Source organism: Oryx dammah, unplaced genomic scaffold, assembly GCF_014754425.2.
Source record: "Oryx dammah isolate SB20612 unplaced genomic scaffold, SCBI_Odam_1.1 HiC_scaffold_3, whole genome shotgun sequence".
NCBI classification, from domain to species: domain Eukaryota; kingdom Metazoa; phylum Chordata; class Mammalia; order Artiodactyla; family Bovidae; genus Oryx; species Oryx dammah.
In genome coordinates, this window is record NW_024070187.1 from 9,486,131 (window position 1) to 9,512,791 (window position 26,661).

Sequence of the window (26,661 nt, forward strand, 5' to 3'; positions counted from 1 at the left end):
TTGAGTGAACTCTGGAAGTTGGTGATGGACAGGGAGGCCTGGCGTGCTGCAATTCATGGGGTTGCAAAGAGTCGGACACGACTGTGCAACTGAACTGAACTGACTAAGACAAAAACTAGGGAGGGTCAATTTGAACAAAAGTTCACTGGGGGAGAATAAGAGTTTGAGTTTGTGAAGGTTTCTCATTGACTGTAGGCCATGGCTAAAAGAACAGGATCAAATTCCCAAGTGATCAATGTACTCCCGCAGGCCAGAAGAAAAGCAATATTCTTATCTTCCTTCTATCTGCAGGCTGCAAAAGCGGTATGTACTTGAGTGGTATTTGCTTCAGGGCTATCTGACTCTATTTTAAAATGTAGTTTTCCTTTATTTATTTTCAAAGAGGTCATCAAGGTGTCCAAACATAATATGAATTGTACTAGTACATGAATTAGGAGCCATCTCTATGTTTGAATGCTGACAGATTCTGTCCTTAATCAAATTCTACTCATGCTCCTCTGAGTTCCTTTCCAACAAGGCTTCAACTTTGGACTTCCGTGTTCATCTCTGTGTTGTTCAATTTTTCGAAAGAATAATGCTGTCAGTTTACCTAGAATCCCTCCTTCTCCATATCCGATCACCTTCAATATTGAACTAAGTTCTTTATCCTTCCCCATCTCGAAGTTATAGTCTACTTTTAGCAGACTATAGTCAGTTTAACCACAACATCCTTTTACTCCTGACTGTTCTTCTTAGTAATTTTCCATCCACCTCACCCTCACTCATAGACTCTTGACTATAAATTTCCAAATTCCTGGTATTTGGAGTCAGGTAAAAATCTTTCTCCTCCACTGTAAGATCCAGTGCAGAGTTCCCTATACCTATGACAATAACCTACCTTGAATAAAGTCTGCCTTACCATCTTTAACAATTATCATGAATATATTTTTTAAAATCAATGCTGTAAAATATGATTTGCAAAATGAAGTAATGGACATCAAATTGCATAGATGGACATAAAACTGAGAGGAGAAAAACTTTAAAAAATGAAATCATGTCACAATTCCATTTATAGCTGAATTACAGATTCTAGAGTGCTCACCATAACCTCAAGGAACCTCGTGCTCCTTGAAATAAATACTATGACAAATGTAGACAGTATATTTAAAAAGCAGAGACATTACTTTGCTGACAAAGGTCCATACAGTCAAAGCTATGGTTTTTCCAATAGTCATGTATGGATGTGAGAGTTGGACCATAAAGAAGGCTGAGCACCAAAGAATTGATGCTTTCAAACTGTATTGTTGGAGAAGACACTTGAGAGTCCCTTGGACTGCAAGGAGTTCCAACCAGTCAATCTGAAAGGAAATCAGTCCTGAATATTCATTGGAAGGATTGATGCTGAAGCTGAAACTCCAATACTTTGGCTACCTGATGTGAAGAACTGACTGATTAAAAAAGACTCTGATGCTTGGAAAGATTGAAGGCAGGAGGAGAAGGGGACGGCAGACAATGAGACGGTTGGATGGCATCACCAACTCAATGGAGATGAGTGTGAGTGAGCTCCAGGAGATGCTGAAGGACAGGGAAGCCTGGTGTGCTGCAGTCCATGGGGTCGCAAAGAGTCGGACATGACTTAGTGACTGAACAACAACAAATACAGAGAATAACTACACACATTTGAATAAAACATACACAATCAAAAGTGTAGCTATAGCTATCAAATACATTAGAATCACTGCTGCCTAGGGTAGTAGGTGGGACAGGATGGGAACAGGAAATAGAAAAATTTAAGTATATATTAAATTAAAGGAGAAAGTGATATATCAAGTATTATTTGACATGAAGTGAGAAATATTAATGCATCTTTCTGCTCTTGATGAAAAAAGTGAAAATATGTCTTTCTGAAATAATTAAAATACTTGAATAGGTTAATCACAATCATATGTATTAAAATTATATTTTATTTTTTGGATTGTCATAATTGTATAGATTTATATCCACATTAAAATTGAAGACTTTCAAAGATAGGATGACATTTATGGAGATGAAAATGAAATGTTGTCATTATCATACTTTCCAATTCCTTACTGTTAATTGAATAATCTAGAAACAGTTATTAACATTTTATCTGAACCTATGATTATTTATTAATGCTAAACCTGCTAAAAAAATAAGAAAACATCTCCAATATGGTCTTCCTAAACTCTGCATCACCAAATTGATATTTAATTAATCATAGTTTTGGCTCTCCCAGAAATGACATTTTAAACCAATCAATCAGAAATCACCTGATCAGCAGAGGTTAGGTAATCAGCTTGATAGACCCCCTGCTGCTGCTGCTGCTAAGTCACTTCAGTTATGTCCGACCCCATAGCAGGCAGCCCACCAGGCTCCACTGTCCCTGGGATTCTCCAGGCAAGAACACTGGAGTGGGTTGCCATTTCCTTCTCCAATGCATGAAAGTGAAAAGTGAAAGCGAAGTCGCTTAGTTGTGTCCGACTGGTAGTGACCCCATGGACTGTAGCCCATCAGGCTCCTCCTTCCATGGGATTTTCCAGGCAAGAATACTGGAATGGGGTGCCATTGCCTTCTCTGGACAGACCTCCTGCTACTGCTGCTAAGTCCCTTCAGTCGTGTCGGAGTCTGTGCAACCCCATAGACGGCAGCCTACGAGGCTCCCCCATCCCTGGGATTCTCCAGGCAAGAACACTGGAGTGGGTTGCCATTTCCTTCTCCAATGCATGAAAGTGAAAAGTGAAAGTGAAGTCACTCAGTTATGCCTGACTCTTCGCGACCCCATAGACTGCAGCCTACCAGGCTCCTCCATCCATGGGACTTTCCAGGCAAGAGTACTGGAGTGGCCATTGCCATCCCCTAAAGGAAAGTAACCTTGAAATAACCAACACATTTTGCCTAATATAATTTCCTTCTGCTTACTCCCTCTGGCTATAAAAATCTCATTTTGTACAGCTCCTCAGAGCTCCTTTCTATATACCTCATTGGATGCTGCAGGATTTGAATCGATTTTTGCTCTAATAAATTCTTAAAATTTTTAATATGCCTCAGATAATCATTCAACAGTTAAGGAGTTAAAAGAGGAAACCAAAGGAAATGGCCACACCGTGGAGAAGCAATGCTGCTGCTGCTACTGCTAAGTCACATCAGTCATGTCTGACTCTGTGCGACCCCATAGATGGCAGCCCACCGGGCTTCCCTGTTCATGGGATTCTCCAGGCACAAGAACACTGGAGTGGGTTGCCATTTCCTGGAGAAGTAATGAGCAGCCAGATGTAGGTATGAGTTGGGCCCCTTGAGCTCTCTGCTTTCTCCCTGCCTTTAAGGGTAACAGGTCAGCCACTCTTGGTCCCAGCTCCACAGTTTTTACATTGTAAACTTTCAGACTTTTTTTTTTTTTTCCCAGATGGAGTCTGGAAACCACTGGAGTCAGACTAAGTCTCAGTTAGAAACAGACTTGGTTCAGGGTTGGACTAAGTCCCACTTAAACTGGACAAGGTCCAATGTGAGGTGATGGGTGAATACAATTTTAAGACTGAACAAGCAGGCTAGTCCTACCAAAGATAATCTTGAATTACAGTAGACACACTGAGAATTTTTAATTTAGGCTTATCCATTTAGGATATGCCCTAAGGAAAAAGGGGTCTTAACTGAGAACTCACCATAAAAAGTAGAGAGAAAATTATTCTTCCTCCTCTGTAGCTTCTGGTGACCAGGAGACCCATTAGGACATTCCACTCTCTCTGCATTCAGAATCCTGGGAAAACTGGTAGAAGTGAGAATATTCTCTAAAGTCAGCCCTCCCTGATTTCTTTCTATGGTGTCTGGTCGAGACAGGAAGTTAAAATGTCACTTTTTCCCTTCATTTCTAAATTCGATTTGTCAGAAAAACAAAACAAAACACAGAATTAGATCCTTGAATTGTGACTTGAGAACTTCCCTTTCGGTACCCACTGGTCATTAATCTTCCTTCTCTCCAGACATTGTTATTATCTTCTTGTTTGTCTCATTTGTGCCCTGAGAACTTTCTTGGCAAACTTAAGGTTGAGGGCTTGAAAAATACAGCCAGGTAGAAATGTGATGTAAACATCATTTGCTGCTATTGTGGGTTTTTTTTTGTTGTTGTTGTTAATTTTAATTTTTTATTTTTTTTAATTTTATTTTTACTTTATTTTACTTTCCAATACTGTATTGGTTTTGCCATACATTGACATGAATTCGCCACGGGTGTATACGAGCTCCCAATCCTGAATCCTCCTCCCACCTCCCACCCCATATCATCTCTCTGGATCATCCCCATGCACCAGCCCCAAGCATCCTGTATCTTGTACCGAACATAGACTGGCGCTTCGTTTCTTACATGCTAGTATACATGTTTCAATGCCATTCTCCCAAATCATCTCACCCTCTCCCTCTCCCTCAGAGTCCAAACGTCCGTTCTATACATCTGTGTCTCTTTTGCTGTCTCACATACAAGGTTATCATTACCATCTTTCTAAATTCCATATATATGTGTCAGTATACTGTATTGGTGTTTTTCTTTCTGGCTTACATCACTCTGTATAATTGGCTCCAGTTTCATCCATCTCATTAGAACTGATTCAAATGTATTCTTTTTAATGACTGAGTAATACTCCATTGTGTATATGTACCACAGCTTTCTTATCCATTCATCTGCGGATGGACATCTAGGTTGTTTCCATGTCCTGGCTATTATAAACAGTGCTGCAATGAACATTGGGGTACATGTGTCTCTTTCAATTCTGGTTTCCTTGGTGTGTATGCCCAGCAGTGGGATTGGGTCATAAGGCAGTTCTATTGCAATTTTTAAAGGAATCTCCACACTGTTCTTCATAGTGGCTGTACCAGTTTGCATTCCCACCAACAGTGTAAGAGGGTTCCCTTTTCTCCACACCCTCTCCAGCATTTATTGCTTGTAGACTTTTGGATTGCAGCCATTCTGACTGGTGTGAAATGGTACCTCATTGTGGTCTTGATTTGCATTTCTCTGATAATGAGTGATGTTGAGCATCTTTTCCTGTGTTTGTTAGCCATCCGTATATCTTCTTTGGAGAAATGCCTATTTAGTCCTTTGGCCCATTTTTTGATTGGGTCGTTTATTTTTCTGGAGTTGAGCTGCATAAGCTGCTTGTATATTTTTGAGATTAGTTTTTTGTCACTTGCTTCATTTGCTATTGTTTTCTCCCATTCAGAAGGCGGTCTTTTCACCTTACTTATAGTTTCCTTTGTTGTGCAGAAGCTTTTAATTTTAATTAGATCCCATTTGTTTGTTTTTGCTTCTATTTCCAGTATTCTGGGAGGTGGATCATAGAGGATCCTGCTGTGATTTATGTCGGAGAGTGTTTTGCCTATATTCTCCTCTAAGAGTTTTATAGTTTCTGGTCTTACGTTTAGATCTTTAACCCATATTGAGTTTATTCTTGTGTGTGGTGTTAGAAAGTGATCAAGTTTCATTCTTTTACAAGTGGTTGACCAGTTTTCCCAGCACCACTTATTAAAGAGATTGTTTTACTATTGACAGCTCTCAGGAGAACTAAGTCTTTCTTTTGAGGGGCTATTTTTCGGAGTGGCTCTGGGTTGTGTGGGAGCAGTAATTTTTGTACGCTTTTCAGGGATGACCCTCACACTCATGGACTTTCCTGATAACTCAGTTGGTAAAGAATCTGTCTGCAATGCAGGATATACCAATTTGATTTCTGGGTTGGGAAGATCCCCTGGATAATGGATAGGCTACCCACTCCAATATTCTTGAGCTCCCCTTTGGCTCAGCTGGTAAAGAATCTGCCTGTAATGTGGGAAACCTGGGTTCAATTCCTGGGTTGGGAAGATCTCATGGAGAAGGGAAAGGCTACCCACTCCAGTATTCTGGCCTGCACAATTTCATGGACTGTATAGTCCTTGGGGTTCAAAGAGTTGGACACCATTAAGCGACTTTCAGTTTCCTGCATTCATGAGGTAGTTCAATACTGCTAGGTTTATTTACTTATTGTTTTGGCTGAAACCTGACAGTATGCAATAATAAAAACTTTATTTGTATTTAAAAAATAATTTAAGTAGCTCTATGATTGTCACCCTGCTTATTTAACTTATATGCAGAGTACATCATGAGAAACGCTGGACTGGAGGAAGCACAAGCTGGAATAAAGATTGCTGGGAGAAATATCAATAACCTCAGATAGGCAGATGACACCACCCTTATGGCAAAAAGTGAGAGGAAATAAAAAGTCTCTTGATGAAAATGAAAGTGGAGAGTGAAAAAGTTCGCTTAAAGCTCAACATTCAGAAAACGAAGATCATGGCATCTGGTCCCATCACTTCATGGCAAATAGATCAGGAAACAGTGTCAGACTTTATTTTGAGGGGCTCCAAAATCATTACAGATGGTGATTGCAACCATGAAATTAAAAGACACTTACTCCTCGGAAGGAAAGTTATGACCAACCTAGATAGCATATTGAAAAGCAGAGATATTACTTTGCCAACAAAGGTCCGTGTAGTCAAGGCTATGGTTTTTCCAGTGGTCATGTATGGATGTGAGAGTTGGACTGTGAAGAAAGCTGAGCACTGAAGAATTGATGCTTTTGAACTGTGGTGTTGGAGAAGACTCTTGAGAGTCCCTTGGACTGCAAGGAGTTCCAACCAGTTCATTCTGAAGATCAGCCCTGGGTGTTCTTTGGAAGGACTGATGCTAAAGCTGAAATTCCAGTACTTTGGCCACCTCATGCGAAAAGTTGACTCATTGGAAAAGACTCTGATGCTGGGAGGGATTGGGGGCAGGAGGAAAAGTCGACAATGATGGATGAGATGGCTGGATGGCATCACCGACTCGATGGATGTGAGTTTGAGTGAACTCCGGGAAATGGTGATGGACAGGGAGGCCTGGCGTGCTGGGATACATGGGGTTGCAAAGAGTTGGACATGACTGAGCGACTGAACTGAACTGATGATGAAAAGTTGGCAAAGCTGAAGAGGATAATTCAGGGTCATAAAGAAACATTGTTTCAGCCCTTCTCCCCTAAGCTAAAATCAAAGTATGTATCCAAAAAGGAAAAACACACACACACACATTTTTCCTGAAAACTCTGTGGAAGCATTTACTAAAATATTCCAAAGATACAGAACTGTATCTTTTCCAAAAGATACAGAACTCTAAATCTAGAACATGGTAATATGTTAAATTTCATCATAGTTGAAGATTTTCTGCCTTATATAAAGAAACAGACTATGGATAATGTAGCTGGATGAGTACGTGAACCTCTGTGGTTCATGTTGCAGCCAACTTCTTCAAATAATTAAAAACAACTACTTTTATTTTACAAATTGAGTCTTTACAAGAATTGAAATGTGGCTCCAGAAACAATTCAAAAGCCACCTATCGTTTTTACAAATTCCAAACCCTCCCCTGCTGCTGCTGTGAATTCGCTTCAGTCATGTCCGACTTTGTGCAACCTCATAGATGGCAGGCTCCTCCGTCCGTGAGATTCTCCAGGCAAGAACACTGGAGTGGGTTGCCATTTCCTTCTCCAATGCATGAAAGGGAAAAGTGAAAGTGAAGTCGCTCAGTCCTGTCCAACTCTTTGTGACCCCATGGACTTCAACCTATCAGTCTCCTATGTCCATGGGATTTTTCTAGGCAAGAGTACTGGAGTGGGCTGCCATTGCCTTCTCCAAAAGGCTTACAGATACTATAAAATATCTGGACTTAGGGAAAAAAAGGTGAAGCTTTTTGAAACTTGCACTTTTTCTCTGTTCCTTTCATTTTTCTTATAAAAAAAGTTAATGAACAGAAACCTAAATTAGTCAGGCAGAAGAGGAGTTCTCTTCCCATGAAGACAGCAGAGTTCAACAGGGAAAAGACTCCTTTCCTGGAAACAAGTCAGCCAATGAAAAGCTATTGGCCTCTATTTACTATAGTCCTCCAAACTTCCTTTTCAGCTATAAAAGTGTTCATCTTCCTTGCCATCCAGAAATTTCATTGCCATGCTAACAGATACCAAATTACTATTCTCTATTGATCTTGAATCCATCTTGATTGGAAAAATATCTGGCAGTCTATTTGTTTTAGGTCTACGCATTCTACCTGGTAGTCTCTAGAAACCAAGGCGATTTTTTTTCATTTTTTTACATCTTTATTTTGCTTTTCAAAACATATTTTTCTTTTTTTTAACTTTATTTTTACTTTATTTTACTTTACAATACTGTATTGGTTTTGCCATACATTGACATGAATCCACCACGGGTGTATACGAGCTCCCAATCCTGAATCCCCCTCCCATCTCCCACCCCATATCATCTCTCTGGATCATCCCCATGCACCAGCCCCAAGCATCCTGTATCCTGTATCGAACATAGACTGGCACTTCGTTTCTTACATGATAGTATACATGTTTCAATGCCATTCTCCCAAATCATCTCACCCTCTCCCTCAGAGTCCAAAAGTCCGTTCTATACATTTGTGTCTCTTTTGCTGTCTTGCATAAAGGGTCATCATTACCATCTTTCTATATTCCGTATATATGTGTCAGTATACTATATTGGTGTTTTTCTTTCTGGCTTACTTCACTCTATATAATTGGCTCCAGTTTCATCCATCTCATTAGAACTGATTCAAATTCTTATCATAAGGAAACAAGTAAAAAAAAAAAAAAGAGAGAGAGAGAGAGGTTATTTTGAAAACAAGAAAGATGAAAGATCTTAAAAGTTTTCTTAAGATCTATGAAAGATCTTAAAAGTTTGCTTCACATATGTAAGTAAAAAGCTCTAGCCATTTGAGCAGGTAAACTAAACTTATTCCATCTGCCAGAAACAAGTTGGATGCAACCTTTCTCATAAAAACTAGTGAGTTTTGCGTTATCACACTCATCTCCAAGACAGGAAATGTAAGAGATGAGTCTAATCCCTGAGAAGGGAAGATCTCCAGGGGGAGAACAGGGCAACCAACTTCAGTATTCTTACCTGGAGAATCCCATGGACAGAGGAGCCTGATGGGCTATAGGCCATAGGGTCATAAAGAGTAGGAGAGGATGAAGTGAGTTAGCATGCAACAAGCACTCGATCTCTTGGCTAAAATCTTAAAAGCTATATGTCTTGTTTCTGTCTATATGTATATCTATGTATGTATGTTACAGATGTGTGACGTTTTTCTACCTCTGGATGGAATTACCTAAGTTCATTTTGTTAGATAGTTAGAATAGGAAAAAGGAGTCCAAAATAGCAGTGGTTAAAAGACAAAGAAAGGAAAAAGCCTGTGAAAATTGAACAAGGAAGATCCGAGGACCAGAGTGAGAACCTCAGGTGAAGCAAACAGCCCTCCTGGCTAGCCTAATTTACCTAGGATTGGCTCAGAGGGAGGAGAAAAATCATATAAAAAGAGGAGCCAAAATTGAGCCTCTCTCTTCTTTTTTCTGCACTTCTTTTGGTGTAACACTGGTCCACAGTTTAAACTGAGCTGTAACCGAGCTGCAGCATGGGTCTGCCATTTAAACTGAGCTGTAACCAAGCTATAACACTGGTCTGTCTGTCGCTTCAAATTTTTGCTGTGGTGAGACAGAACTCAGGAAATTACACACTCCCCTGACAATTTGTTCATGAGCTCTACTTAAATAGCTTAAAGACAAACAAATCAAGTCTATTCTCAGAAATATGGAAACTAAACCAAATGTTTTTTCAATTTCCCCTGATCTAGCATAACATTTAGTAAATAAAAGGTAGCTTAAGTTTATTGTTTTAATTAAAACAGATATGCCTTTAGAGCTATCAGTATTAAATATAATTCAGGGAAAGAACTTTAATTCTACCTAAGTTTTAAAAAGTCAAATAAACTCATGTTATCTCTGTTATAGGATTTGTCAACATAAATATAACTTAAGATGATGGTTATCTGTTTAATGCCATCATTTCATAAAATAATTTTATAAAGGGAAAGTAAAGGCTTTATATTTACCACATACCTATTACTTCTGGTGATTTTGTTTTTTAACTTTGCTTCATATATTGCTGTTTATATTTTGCCTGAAAACATTTTTAATTTCTTATATAGTATTTGTCTGCTGGCAAAAAATTCTCTCCACTGTTGTTTGTCTGATTTTATTTTTTCTTTATTACTGCAAAAATTTTCCTAGGTGTAGAATTTTAAGTTTTTACGTTCTTCCCCTCCCCTGACTTATTTCATCAGCTTATAAAATAAGTTGTTAAATATATCATTCCATTGTGTTCTGGCTAACACTATTTTTGATGAGAAGATTGTGACTGTTCTTTTGATAGCAAATGAATTGTTCTCTCTCTCTCATTTAAGTTTGAATGTTTTTACAATTTTCCCTTACATTAATTTTCACTAATTTAGGTTATGATATCCCTTGTTGTAGATGTCTAATTATCCTGTTTAAATTTTGCTGCTATTTTAGACCTGTAGATTAGAGTATTCATCACACTTAGAATATTTTGGGCTATTTATCTTTATTATTTTTCTGCTTAATATCATCCTTTGGAGATCTAATTATTTTGGACATTTTCTCTCTGTGCTTTAATGTGGCTCAGCATTTTCCAATTGGACTCTACAGTGATAGAAATGTTTTATAATATGCACTGTCTAAAGCAGTGTCTCAAAACCATGTGTGACTATTGAGTACTGAAATGTTGTGTGGTGAACTGAATCTATCATCCTGCAAAGTTCATGTTTTGATGGTTTCCGTGGCTGTATCTTCATATTCTCTTTTATTTTTCCCAGTGTCTAATACACTGTTTAGCCCATTTAAAATTTTATAAATATAATTTATTGTGTTTTCTACCTTTAAATGTTTCTTTAAAAATCTTATATGAATCCTAGGTCTTTATGTTATTTCTTTAAATACTTGAGCATAGAAACTTATGATAACCTTTTAAAATTATTCATTATTGATTTGAACATCACTATTTTTTCAAGATGTATTTCTATTGACTAATATTTCTCTTAGGGGTGCATTGTCTTAATTTCAGTATATATCTAGTAACAGCATTGGATATAGACATTGCCGAATTTTGAGTTTCTGATTATTTTGTCTTACTATAAGAAGTTTTAAAATATACTTGCTGCTGCTGCTGCTAAGTCACTTCAGTCGTGTCCAATTCTGTGCCACCCCATAGATGGCAGCCCACCAGGCTCCGCCGTCCCTGGGATACTTAGGCAGAAAATTAAGCTATCTGAAGGCTAGAGTGCTACATTTATGATATTTTATATCTGTGGGTGCAAATCAATATTAGCCTTTATGCTAGGGCCAGTTTAGCTCTTCTACTATTGGGCTGATCCTTCTGGAGGTCATTCCTAAATGTTAAGGAGTATCTTTATTCTTATACATTGACACTTGAATGTCTTTGAAACTTGTGTGACTGAGAGGGTAACAGGCAAGAAGGCCAGGAGGGTCTCCAAATGGAAGAGTTAGGCTGCAAGTGTCAGAAATTTTTATCTCTCTTAAGTGGCAGGAGGAAACAAAACTAGCTATAATTTTTCCTTCTCTATACAAATTTAAAAGGTTTCTCTTAAAATACTGTGTTGTCATAATAACACCTGGTTTCACCTGAAGTTAACTATTCTCAAACCTTGAGTTAACCAATGCATTTTTCTTATGGAATGTTTGTCTTAAGCTATGTTACTGTACTATGCATTTACCCCAAACTCTGTCTTCATGTTGGTTCTGCCTAATGACTCAGAACCTGCTTGAGAAACCAGTATGTTATACTCAGATATTGTTCCCCTAATCTATGTAAACTAAATTATTTGTATGGTAATCCGCCCTTCTACAAAATTCAAGTCATTTGTTTTATGGCCCAGGATGAATCATCTGGTGCCAAGATTATCCCAAAATACATCTTATACATGAGGGGCCCAGTGCCATTCTGAGTTTTAAGACATTTCTTTCTTTCATTAACAGGCTGCTAGTGACTATATAACATCCAGCTGAAGACTAGCAGGGGGATAATCTTTCTGCCCCCTTCTGATGCCTATGTCAGAAGCTTTCTCTATCTCCTTTATACTTTAATAAAACTTTATTACACAAAAGCTCTGAGTGATCAAGCCTCAACTCTGGCCCCGGATTGAATTCTCTGGAGGCCAAGAATCCCGGCATCTTTTCGTTCAGCAACAACCTTTCATGACATTGTAGAACTGTTTAGCGTATAGTTCCTCTGTATATCTTTACAGATCTCGAGGAGTTTCAATTTAATGTTTAGTCCCAGCAGAGGCAAGCAACTACACATGTGATTTAGAGAGCTCTTTATTTTTATTCACTGCTTTTTCTATGACACTACTCCATGAATTTCAGCTGCTTTAGCCTTTCCAATATTCAAACTCTCTCCAAAACTCAGTGCTCTACTTGGCTGTCTCTGACTCTGCTGCAATTGATAAAGCACTTCCAGGCAGACAGCAGTATAACCATCAGGGCACCTTGTTTGCTTCTCATTTTTATGGAATCAGAATCCTATGCTATGTATTGTTTGGAAACAATTGAAACCAGAATATTACATTTAACTCCAATATGATAGAATAATAAAATATTTTCTGATATTACAGGTTAAGAATACTGAAGAAATCTCTAGATGTAGTACTCAAACAGGGTGAAAGGAAATCTTTATATATTGCAAGAATAATGAACATAGATAATTAGTGATACTTGCTAATGATATAGTCTATACTACTACTACTAAGTCACTTCAGTCATGTCCGACTCTGTGCAACCCCCTAGATGGCAGCCCACCAGGCTCACTTGTCCTTGGGATTCTCCAGGCAAGAACACTGGAGTGGGTTGCCGTTGTCTATAGATAATGAAATAAAGCAAGAAAAATGAATCAGTATCATGAAGATAAAAAGGGAGAAAATATTGTCATTATTTATAGGTGATACAATACTCTACTTAGAGAAGCTAATGAATGAACAAATAAATTAATTACATAATGTGGCACATATATGAGATACAAGCTCAGCCTACAGAAGGGAAGTGAAGTGAAGTCGCTCAGTCGTGTCCAACTCTTTGTGACCCCATGGACTGTAGCCTACAAGGCTCCTCTATCCATGAAATTTTCCAGGCAAGAGTACTGGAGTCGATAGTAATTATCTTTTCATGTGATAGCCAACTAGAAAATTTAGGAAAAAATAATATACAATAAATACTTAACATAAGTACTGTTTTCCAAAATCTTCTTAAGCAATAATGCAAAACAACTCTATATTAAAACATTTACTTCTGATAAAAACATTTGCTCATGTACCTCAAGAACAACATGTTTAGCATAGTTAAAACAGTTTAGAAATTTTCAAAGATATTTGCTATTAATAATTTAAAGATGTATATGTGTTTAGAAGTGAGACTTTACTATTTTTATGGATAAATGTTTAAAGGTACTGAACAGATTTTTTTATGATGCAAAGAGAAGCTAGTAAAAAGGTTGAAAAATACAAAGTACCTATATAATAGAAAGAACTTGCATTTTTCAAGTTTTAAGCATTGAGTTTAGTCTACAGGACTGGCAGTTTAGCAGGAAATACAGAGTATATTTTGAGTTGAAACTGACACAAACAGACTGTTTCTGGATCATTGTTTTAACACAGTGACCAAGAACAGTTTGTGTTTGTGGCAGAGACCCAGATATGAAATAGGCTAAAATAGAATTTGGTGGAATTAAACAGCTTAGAAAGAAACATGTTCTTGTTGGAAGAGTTGTGACTCTTGGAAAAATACCAGTTTCCAAAAAACTGGGCACAATTTACAAAAAAAAAAAAAAAAAAAGCATCCTTTCCTTTCTCTCTGTGCAAGCATACAACCAACCACCTGTTCTTCCTACTTCCTGGGGAATATTATAATAAAATATAACATCTGGGTGATTTAACTAAGATATAAGATTGCTCATTACACTTCTGAGATAGTTTTCTACAAAAAGATGGGTTTTCTGCACAACTACATAAGCTTGGTTAACATGGAGTTCAGTGGAAGAAAATTTAGAAATTTAGAAATTTATCTTTATTCATAGATCTGCTGTCTTTCTCTTTATTGAAGCCATTCACAATTTAAATTGGTATAAGCATATTCATGAAATTTCTAGCAATTTAATATATATTAATAATAATTGTAACTATATTAAGATATATCAAAATACATATAAAATATATGTTTAAAGTCATATATCAAAGGGAATATATTAATCAGACATAAATATTCATGGAAATTAGTTTACTTATTGTAAATCTCTGCATTATTTGAAACAATGCTGAAACTGTTTTCAGAATCTGACATATCTATTAAAATAAAATTAGAAGAAAAATGTGTGTATTTTATTTATCATGTATTTTATATTGGAAAAGAGCAATAGAAATTTAGAAGCTAAATCTAATACCTAATATATAGATCAAGTTAGGTAATATCTGAAAAGGAAACCTCAATGGGTAATAAATACCTTAAAATAATCTTTACAAGCCATATAAAAATAACTCAAGTCATATGTATGACATGTATCATTGGAAAGATATACCAGTTTTTCACCACTAACTTACTTACTATACACAATATCTCTGCTTTCTCATGTCCTTCTAGCAATTAGTTCAGACATCTCTACTTTCCCATATCTGGAATATAATGAAAATAATTTACTAATCCCAGAAAGATACACATTAATGACCAGACTACTGAAACTCCATCATATTTGTTACCTGCATTTTTTTCATTCAGTGTTAGCTATGGAAGTATCCCAAGCATGAGTGTCCTCAAGGTTATGTATGCTTACAAAATTCTAAATATGTTTTGTTGATTCCTAAACATTGCAGTCAGAGAAGGCAATGGCACCCCACTCCAGCAGTCTTGCCTGGAAAATCCCATGGATGGAGGAGCCTGGTAGGCTGCAGTCCATGGGGTCGCTAAGAGTCGGACACAACTGAGCGACTTCACTTTCACTTTTCACTTTCATGCATTGGAGAAGGAAATGGCAACCCACTTCAATATTCTTGCCTGGAGAATCCCAGGGACAGGGGAGCCTGGTAGGCTACCATCTATGGGGTCGCACAGAGTCAGACACAACTGAAGTGACTTATCAGCAAACATTGCAGTATAATAAAGTAAAATATTAGGATAGACATATCATTAGCTTTCATATTTTTATTCATTTAATAGGTGAACTATGTTTTTAGTTGATATATGGACACTCATATACATATAGCTCATCAACTTTACAACTATTCTGGCATCAATTTTCTCCACATATGTAAGAAGCAAATGACAGAGATCATCTTGTGTACAGCCCATGGAGAGGGGGAAACAGTAATGAGTGTATTTTTAAATATATTTAAAGAGATTCATGTCGTATAGCTAATTACAACATTAATTACAAAACTTAAAACTTAAAGGAAAGATAAAAATTATTCTATATAATATCTTGTTTTAAAGTTCAGATTACAGGGTCAAAGAAATAAAATTTCAGGCTGTATTTTTATCAGTCAAAGCTAAATAGAATTAAAATATGATTTTTCTTGAAAGTATATTTGATATCACACACATAGAAATTCAAAAGAGTGGCAATTGATAACTGAATATCAAAAAAAATTATGATATTTTCAACCACTAGTATACACTTATCTAAGCAAATTCTAAGGCATATATAGCATTGTGAGATTTTATTTCACAATGTTAAAAAAAATCCCTACTCATTAAAATTAGTCAATAGTGACAATAAAACAAATGAAGTCAAAGAGAAAAAGAAGGTAAAGTTAAAAAGAAAAAAAAATGGCAAGGGAAGGGGAAAAGAGGATATGAAAAGGAAATAAACTGAAAAAGATATAAGTGAATACAGCAAGTTTAAAAAATAATGTTTTTCAATCCTAAATCTTCCCTGGTAGAGGAATAAATTTACCAAGGTAAAATACATACATACATAATGCATGTATATATATATATATATATATATACACACACACACATACATATATGACTATATTAATTGTATAATTAAAAGATTAAATTCCATAAAGGTATACAATTTTAAAACTTAAAACAATTATATACTTCAGGAGACGTCACTCAGTAATGTAAGGCAGAAAGCCAAACTATGTAAACCACACTACAGTACAATTATATTCATATTTGATATTTATATTATACACCCTGGTGGCTCAGAGGTTAAAGCATCTGCCTTCAATGCGGGAGACCCGGGTTTGATCCCTGGGTCAGGAAGATCCCCTGGAGAAGGAAATGGCAATCCACTCCAGTATTCTTGCCTGGAGAATCCCATGGACAGAGAAGCCTAGTAGGTTACAGTCCACGGGGTTGCAAAGAGTCGGACACGACTGAGCAACTTCACCTCACATAATATTTATATGATAAACATTCATATTTATTCATCTTTATAATCAAACAGGAAAAATGGGAGACTTTCATTTCATTTCCCCCGCCAGCATCCTTGCTTCTAGGCTTTAGAAGTAAGCTTGGTCATTTGTCATCGCTGACCCTGCTATGCAACTCTGGGTCCCTCTACCTCATATGCAATGTGGCCCTAATACTGTGGCAGGCTGTGGATTCCTAGAGCGCTGGAATGAACTTAAGAAGATTTTGTCCACGTGTACAGCATAGAAGGTGAATTCGTCATCCTCCACGATGAATGAGGAACCTGAGGCTCTCTCTGTAGTTAACCAGCTCCGAGACCTAGCCACAGATCCTTTAAACTGACAAGCCATTGTCCAGGCCCAGAGATGTCTGCCCGGCCTTATTTCATTTATGGACCTTTCGCTCTTCAATACTTGGCAGAGTGCCGTGCCAACAGAGAAAAGATGAAAGGAGAGCTGGGAAAGATGTTAAGCTTGCAAAATGTTATACAGAAGTCTACAACTCCAGGGGAAACAAAATTGCTAGCCTCTGAGATCTAAGACATTCTTCAATCTTCCAATATGGCAGTTGGGGATAGTTTCAATGAAATGAATTCATGTAGAAGGAAAGCTGTTTTTTTCTGGGAACTACAAACAAACATGCCAAAACAGTGGTTTTGCATATAGATGGTCTTGATGATACGTCCCGGAGAAACCTGTGTGAAGTGGACTTGTTAAAATTTAAAGGCATTATTAGCTTTACTTCTCAAATGGCCGTTCAGAGATGTGTGGTATGAATCCGTTCAGATCTTAAAGCAGAGGCTTTGGCATCAGCAATACCATCAACTCAGGTTATGAAGGCTCAGCAAGTTGTGAAGAGCGAAAGTGGAGAAGAGATGCTGGTCCCATTCCAGGACACACTTGTGGAGTAGAACAGAACACGGAATTGCCTGACTACCTGCCCAAGGATGAGTCCCACGAATGAGCAGGACAAGACGATGTCCCAGGTGGGCTCCCACCCAGAGGGCAGAGCTAGCTGGCTGAGCACAGCTGGAAACTTTTTATCCAGGTCATTCTACTGGTGACTTCCCTTTGGGGCTCAAGGACTGTATAAGCGAACAGTTTTCCATTGTCGTGGTGAACTGTCAATGCAATCTGCAATAAGTTATCATGAAAAGTTTCTAGATCCCATCATTGAGAATGCTGCATTTTACATTCTACTGGACATTTTACCCCACTAAGTGGTAAAAGGAACAGAGGCAACAGGTGGAGTTGTTTTGTTGAAGAAGGTATTTTGATTTTGTTGTCCTTTGTTTAATTGCCTCAATTCTTAAAAAAGAAAAAAAGAAAGGGGGTCCACTGTTAAACCAAATATGTCTTTGTACAGCTTTACATTTTATTTGACACGAAGCACATGATTAGGAAAACTCGTTTTCTCAAGCTTCAGGACCTAGAAGAGAATTATTTTTCTTTTTAGCTCAAGTCATGCATGAAGTTGGAGAAGGAAATGGCAACCCACTCCAGTATTCTTGCCTGGAAAATCCCATGGACTGAGGAGCCTGGTAGGCTATGCTCCATGGGGTTGCAAAGAGTCAGACATGACTGAGAGACTTCACTTTTCACTTTTTCATTTCATTTATTGGGAATATAATTTGTAAAATATTGACAACAAAGTAGAAAAAGACTTTCTCTTTTCTGTAATAGTAAACTAGATACTTTTGTGCCACTGGGCAGATACCAAGGAGACAAGGATTTATAGGACTGATTAATGACAGAAAGGGAGTGAAAAGCTCATTGATGGGGACTCATACTGACCCTTGAAGCACTTTCCTAGTTTACAGCTGTAGCAGAGATACTAAGAAGTTGAGGTGAGTCTCCAGTGAACTCTTACAATAGCCAAAATATTACCAACTGAGATTTAAGTCCTGCCAAGAAAGAGGGCATTCCTGATGACACAAGCAGTAAAGAATCTGCCTGCAATGCAAGAGAAACAGGAAACATGTGTTCGATCCCTGGGTCAGGAAGCTCCCCTGGAGGAGGAAATGGCAACCCACTCCAGTATTCTTGCTGGCAAATCCCATGGACTGAGGAGTCTTGCAATCTATAGTCTATGGGGTTGCAAAGAGCTGGATATGACTGAGCCACTGAGCACACAAGAAAGAGGAGACATGGTTAACACGCAGACTTTTCAGTTGGTACAAAGGGTAAGGGTGAACGAAAAATAAACCCTATCTTCACAAAATTGAAGACCAGCTTCAAGTCATCTCATTCGCCACTTATTTAATCAGTATGACCTGTCACAACCTAGTTAAAATAACTACTAGGTTTTATTATGATCACCTTTCCTTTCAACTTTCTTGCCTGCCCATCAGGCTACTTGATAGAGCATCAAAATATTTATGGCTTTAAACCACTCCCAAATGGTTTGGAGCAGGTCTTGGACATAAGATTTCTTTTGTAACTTCTCAGGCTATTCTAAAGTGAAGTCAATGCTGAGAACTCTGTTCTACATGTTACTTGCCAAACCTAATTAACTGCACAGTTGTCTTTCTCCTCTACTGGGCTGGGAACTTTCTAGAATAGTTTTTTACATTTAGAGCCTAAACATCTAAAAGAGTGCCAGATATCATGTAGGTGCATATAAGTTAGTTGGTGATAAATGACTGAGTTTCAAAAGATGGTTATTTCAATTCAATTTAATAGCTACTAATCAAGTTCCTTGGAAACTTGGCCTTGGAATGCGGAATGAAGCAGGGCAAAGACTAATAGAGCTTTGCCAAGAAAATGCACTGGTCATAGCAAACACCCTCTCCTAACAAAACAAGAGAATATTCTACACATGGACATCACCAGATGGTCAACACCAAAATCAGATTGATTATATTCTCTGCAGCCAAATATGGAGAATCTCTATACAGTCAACAAAAACAAGACCAGGAGCTGACTGGGGCTCAGATCATGAACTCCTTATTACCAAATTCAGACTCAAATTGAAGAAAGTAGGGAAAACTGCTAGACCACTCAGGTATGACCTAAATCAAATCCCTTATGATTATACAGTGGAAGTGAGAAATAGATTGAAGGGCCTAGATCTGATAGATAGAGTGCCTGATGAACTATGGAATGAGGTTTGTGACATTGTACAGGAGACAGGGATGAAGACCGTCCCCATGGAAAAGAAATGCAAAAAAGCAAAATGGCTGTCTGGGGAGGCCATACAAATAGCTGTGAAAAGAGAAGCGAAAAGCAAAGGAGAAAAGGAAAGATGTAAGCATGTGAATGCAGAGTTCCAAAGAATAGCAAGGAGAGATAAGAAAGCCTTCTTCAGTGATCAATGCAAAGATAGAGGACAAGAACAGAATGGGAAAGACTAGAGATCTCTTCAAGAAAATTAGAGATACCAAGGGAACATTTCATGCAAAGATGGGCTCGATAAAGGACAGAAATGGTATGGACCTAACAGAAGCAGAAGATATTAAAAAGAGGTGGCAAGAATACACAGAAGAACTGTACAAAAAAGATCTTCGTGACCCAGATAATCACGATGGTGTGAACACTCATCTAGAGCCAGACATCCTGAAATGTGAAGTCAAGTGGGCCATAGAAAGCATCACTACGAACAAAGCTAGTGGAGTTGATGGCATTCCAGTTGAGCTGTTTCAAATCCTGAAAGATGATGCTGTGAAAGTCCTGCACACAATATGCCAGCAAATTTGGAAAACTCAGCAGTGGCCACAGGACTGGAAAAGGTCAGTTTTCATTCCAATCTCAAAGAAAGGCAATGACAAAGAATGCTCAAACTACCACACAATTGCACGCATTTCACATGCTAGTCAAGTAATGCTCAAAATTCTCCAAGCCAGGCTTCAGCAATACATGAACCGTGAACTCCCTGATGTTCAAGCTGGTTTTAGAAAAGGCAGAGGAACCAGAAATCAAATTGCCAACATCCGCTGGATCATGGAAAAAGCAAGAGAGTTCCAGAAAAACATCTATTTCTGCTTTATTGACTATGCCAAAGCATTTGACTGCGTGGATCACAATAAACTATGGACAATTCTGAGAGAAATGGGAATAACAGACCACCTGACCTGCCACTTGAGAAACCTGTATGCAGGTCAGGAGGCAACAGTTAGAACTGGACATGGAACAACAGACTGGTTCCAAATAGGAAAAGGAGTACGTCAATGCTGTATATTGTCACCCTGCTTATTTAACTTATATGCAGAGTACATCATGAGAAACGCTGGGCTGGAAGAAACACAAGCTGGAATCAAGATTGCTGGGAGAAATATCAATAACCTCAGATATGCAGATGACACCACTCTTAGGGCAGAAAGTGAAGAGGAACTAAAAAGCCTCTTGCTGAAAGTGAAAGAGGAGAGTGAAAAAGAAGGCTTAGAGCTCCAGATTCAGAAAACGAAGATCATGGCATCCAGTCCCATCACTTCATGGGAAATAGATGGGGAAACAGTGGAAACAGTGTCAGACTTTATTTTTGTGGGCTCCAAAATCACTGCAGATGGTGATTGCAGCCATGAAATTAAAAGACGCTTACTCCTTGGAAGAAAAGTTATGACCAACCTAGATAGCATATTCAAAAGCAGACATATTACTTTACCGACTAAGGTCCGTCTAGTTAAGGCTATGGTTTTCCCTGTGGTCATGTATGGATGTGAGAGTTGGACTGTGAAGAAGGGTGAGTGCCAAAGAATTGATGCTTTTGACCTGTGGTGTTGGAGAAGACTCTTGAGAGTCCCTCGGACTGCAAGGAGATCCAACCAGTCCATTCTGAAGGAGATCAGCCCTGGGATTTCTTTGGAAGGAATGATGCTAAAGCTGAAGCTCCAGTACTTTGGTCACCTCATAAGAAGAGTTGACTCATTGGAAAAGACTCTGATGCTGGGAGGGATTGAGGGCAGGAGGAGAAGGGGATGACAGAGGATGAGATGGCTGGATGGCATCACTGTCTTGATGAACGTGAATCTGAGTGAACTCTGGGAGTTGGTGATGGACAGGGAGGCCTGGTATGCTGCGATTCATGTGGTCGCAAAGAGTCAGACACGACTGAGCGACTGAACTGAACTGACCTGAATCAATTTCCTATTGTATGCTGGCCTATTGGTGTACAAAAGTAGATAATACAGTGCCAGCCTTTTGGGGAATGACTATTCAACAGAGTGGTCACAAATTTTACATTTACTATTATAATGATAGCGCTTTTAAGTGACTGCATGTTAAATTAATCTTTCAGAGCTTCAATGCTGCTGCTGCTGCTGCTGTTAAGTCGTGTCAGTAGTGTCTGACTCTGTGTGACCCCATAGACGGCAGCCCACCAGGCTCCTCCATCCCTGGGATTCTCCAGGCAAGAACGCTTGAGTGGGTTACCATTTCTTTCTCCAATGCATGAAAGTGAAAAGTGAAAGTGAAGTTGCTCAGTTGTCTCTGATTCTTAGTGACTCCATGGACTGCAGCCTACCAGGCTCAGACTACCAGGCTCCTCCGTCCATGGGTTTTTTCCAGGCAAGAGTACTGGAGTGGGTCGCCAGTGCCTTCTCCATCAGAGCTTCAATACTCTCAGTCTAATATACCAAATCATTCTTTCTTTGAATAGTATTCCATTATCAATAAAATAATAAATAGAATACACATCAACTACAGAATATGTATTGTTTATAGGTGGGCCTGGAACACATAAAAATACTGACCTTATTCTAAGATATAAAAAATCAACATGTTTCAAAAATTTTTATTATTCAGAACAGATATGATCCTGTTGGCAAATCTAGGGAAAAAGCCACAAATATAATTGGAAAACTGCCTATCTGTTTGAAAATTATGCACTCTACTTCAAAATATTCTTAGTCAAGGAAAGGACATAGCTTGAATTTAGAAAATACTTTGAACTAAACAATAATGAACAGATAATGTGTAAAAGTTGAATGATGTGGTTAATCACAGCTTAGGGAGAGACTTATAAAGGCTATATATTATAGAAAACAAAGGTGAAAATGAATTAAGTATGCATCCATATTTTAATAAATGACAGCAAAAAAAGTCCCAGAAAATATGAAGGAATAATATAATGAAGATAAGAAATTAATGATATAAAATGAATTTAAAATAAAAATCTTCTAATAGAGCTAAAATTTGGAGTTTGAAGAGCCCTATATTTCAAGTGAAAGAGATGATGATACAATACTGTTTCAGCGACAGAGAAAAGACGTAAGTTGTAAAGACTGGAAAGGACTCATGGATTATGCTACAGTATCTTTACAGAAAAAAAAAGTCAGATAAACAATCAATACAGAAATAATCAATGTCCCTAGATTCAAATACAAAATTTAAAAGCAAATGGTGTTTCTATATCCTATAAATAATTGAATAGAAAACATAAATGACAAAATATGCTATTATGATAGCATCAATGAAACAAAAAATCTCATTAAAATTTGTAATACATTTATGGCAAATAACTATGTTAAACAGATAGATATAGTATAATAATAGATTGAAATTCTCATATTTATGCAACTCAGTTTTCCCAAAATTTGACATCTAGATGAAATGCAATATTGTTCATAATCTAAATAGTAAAAAGAAACAAAGTCTACTGCTGGCAGACTCTCTACAAGTTATGGCAAAGGAAATTTTCCGGCAAAAGGAACAGAATACAAGACAAAAATATTTCAAACAATGAAATGAAGAGCACTGAAAATGAAGTAAATATAAAATATTTAATTAAAGTGCATTAAAAGACAATGAACTATCTAAAACACAACTGCAAAAGTATTTATCAGTTCAGTTCAGTCCAGTTACTCAGTCGTGTCTGACTCCTTGTGACCCCATGAATTGCAGCACACCAGGCCTCACTGTCCATCACCATTTCCTGGAGTTCACTCAGACTCACATCCATCGAGTCAGTGATGCCATCCAGCCATCTCATCCTCTGTCGTCCCCTGTACCTCCTGCCCCCAATCCCTCCCAGCATCAGAGTCTTTTCCAATGAGTCAACTCTTCACACGAGGTGGCCAAAGTACTGGAGTTTCAGCTTTACCATCTTTCCTTCCAAAGAACACCCAGGGCTGATCTCCTTTAGAATGGACTGGTTGGATCTCCTTGCAGTCCAAGGGACTCTCAAGAGTCTTCTCCAACACCACAGTTCAAAAGCATTAATTCTTCTGTGCTCAGCTTTCTTCACAGTCCAACTCTCACATCCATACATGACCACTGGAAAAACCGTAGCCTTGACTAGACAGACCTTATTTATAGTTTATTAAAATATTTTATGCTTTCTTTAAAGTTTAATAAAAGTGGTACAAATATTTAACAGAGGAAATGAAAGAGTCATATGAAAAACTCACTTAAGCTAAGAGAAGTCAGAAAAAGTGGAAATACATAGGAAATGGGAGGGGTTTTCAGCTCAATGGGTAAAGAATCTGCCTGCAGTGCAGGAGACACAAGACACAGGTTCAATTCCTGCTTGGGAAGATCCCCTGGAGGAGGAGAATGTTAACCCATGCTAACATTCTCACCTGAAATATCCCATGGACAGCAGATCCTGGCAGAATACAGTCTAAAGGGTCACAAAGAGTCAGACATAACTGAGTGACTAAGCATGCGATTTCAATCATTATCAATTATCACATTAAATTTGAGTTATGTAAGAAAACCAAGTATTGATAAAACAGAATCACTGGGGTAAAAATAATCTAATTAGATACTACCTACTGGTAGCTTGCTTTAAATTTAGAGAAGCAAACAGGTAAGAAATTTAAAAAAAAATCATACCATTCAAATACTATTCAAAACAAAGCTAGAGAATTATGTGTACATACTGAACAACAAAGAGTGTTTTAATCTACATTGTACAAAGATTGACAGAATTTAGAGGAAAATAAACAAATCTAGAGTTATGCAGACTTCAAAGCTTTCTAGTAATGGATGAAACAAGTAGGCAGACAACATATATGGATACAGGAGACCTAAAGAATACTATCCATCAACTTTACTAAAATTGACACACAAGTAATCAACAGCAGGGTGCACATTCATTCCAAGTAACATGAACTTTTCATTAATATAGTCCAGATCCTGGGTCCTAAAATAATCCTCAACATATTTAAAAGAAACCAATACACACAAAGATGGGCTCAGACCATAAGTGATTTAAACTCTGAATCAACAACAGAAAGATATGTAGATAAATTCCAAGCAACTGGAAATAAAACAATTAACTTTGAATTAATTCATGGGTGAAGAAAAAGTATAGAAAGAAGATAAAAATACTTTGAATTAAATGAAAATAAAAATATTGAGACATGAGGGATGAAACAGAGCTGTGATTAAAGGAAAATGTAAGCAGAAAATGTTTATTTTAAAAACTCAATGTAAGATTACCTCAAGAAACTGGAAAATGATCAAATTAAACTCAAAACTAGTAGAAGAGAAAAAAATTCACAGAAAAATCAATATAATTTTAGAACAGTTACAGAGCAAAATATCAATGTACAATAATTGCTTGCACTTGCATAAAATAGCAATTGAAATTTTAAATTAAATATGATATAAATTAACATAAAATATAATAGATATAAATCTCACAGAAATATACAGCATATGCCTAATGAAACCTGAAAACATCAATGAAAGAAGTCAGAAACCAACTAAATAAAGGAAAAGGTTTATCATGCTGCTGGACTGGAAGACTCAACATTGTTATATCAATTTTTTTCCAGTTGGACCTGTAGCCTTGAATGCACTCTGAGTTAAAATCAAGTTGGATAGCTACTGACCAACTGACTTTTAAATTTATATACAAAGATGATACAATTTGAAAATGTAATATTACACCTTATGAAAAAGAAAAGACAGCATTCAAGAAAATATTGTTGAAAGGATAAACACAGAGATCAATGGACTAAAACAGAGACTACATAAATAGATACATGAAAATGTATTTAATTCATTTTTGATGAAGGTGAAAATATAATCCAATAAACAAATGATACTGTTTTCAAAAATTTTACTGGAACATTTGGACTTCAACATATATAGAATAAATCAGTTCAGTTCAGTTCAGTTCAGTCGCTCAGTCATGTCTGACTCTTTGCAACCCCATGGACTTCAGCACTGCAGGCCTCCCTATCCATCACCAACTCCCAGAGTCTACCCAAACTCATGTCCATTGAAACGGTGATGCCATCCAACCATCTCATCCTCTGTCGTCCCCTTTTCCTCCTGCCCTCAATCTTTCCCAACATCAGGGTATTTTCAAATGAGTAGCTCTTCCCATCAAGTGGCCGAAGTATTGGAGTTTTAGCTTCAACATCAATCCTTCCAATGAACACCAGGACTGATCTCCTTTAGGATGGACTGGGTGGATCTCCTTGCAGTCCAAGGGACTCTCAAGAGTTTTCTCCAACAACACAGTTCAAAAGTATCAATTCTTCTGCGCTCAGCTTTCTTTATAGTCCAACTGTCACATCCATACATGACTAAACGAAAAACCATAGCCTTGACTAGACGGACCTTTGTTGGCAAAGTGATGTCTCTGCTTTTTATTATGCTGCCTAGGTTGGTCATAATTTTCCTTACAAGGAATAAGTGTCTTTTAATTTCATGGCTGCAATCAAAAACTGCAGTGATTTTGAAGCCCCAAAAAAGAAAGTCAACCACTGTTTCCCCATCTATTTGCCATGAATTGATGAGACTGGATGCAATGATCTTCGTTTTCTGAATGTTGAGCTTTAAGCCAACTTTTTCACTCTCCTCTTTCACTTTCAACAAGAAGCTTTTTAGATCCTCTTCATTTTCTACCATATGGGTGGTGTCATCTGCATATCTGAGGTTATTGATATTTCTCCCACCAATCTTGATTCCAGTTTGTGGTTCTTCCAGTCCAGCGTTTCTCATGATGTACTCTGCATAGAAGTTAAATAAGCAGGGTGACAATATACAGCCTTGACATACTCCTTTTCCTATTTGGAACCAGTTTGTTGTTCCATGTCCAGTTCTAACTTCTGCCTCCTGACCTGCATACAGATTTCTCAAGAGGCAGGTCAGGTGGTCTGTTATTCCCATCTCTTTCATAATTGTCTACAGTTTATTGTGATCCACACAGTCAAAGGCTTTGGCATAGTCAATAAAGCAGAAATAGATGTTTTTCTGGAACTCTGTTGCCTTTTCCATGATCCAGCCGATATTGGCAATTTGATTTCTGGTTCCTCTGCCTTTTCTAAAACCAGCTTGAACATCTGAAAGTTCACAGTTCATGTACTGCTGAAGCCTGGCTTGGAGAATTTTGAGCATTACTTGACTAGCATGTG

The 26,661-nt window shown here is 37.6% G+C and overlaps 1 pseudogene; it reads left to right on the top strand.

The window, feature by feature from the left end:
* The first annotated feature begins 198 nt into the window (after positions 1–198).
* On the top strand, positions 199–17,446 carry LOC120862270 (annotated as a pseudogene).
* Positions 17,447–26,661: the final 9,215 nt, after the last annotated feature.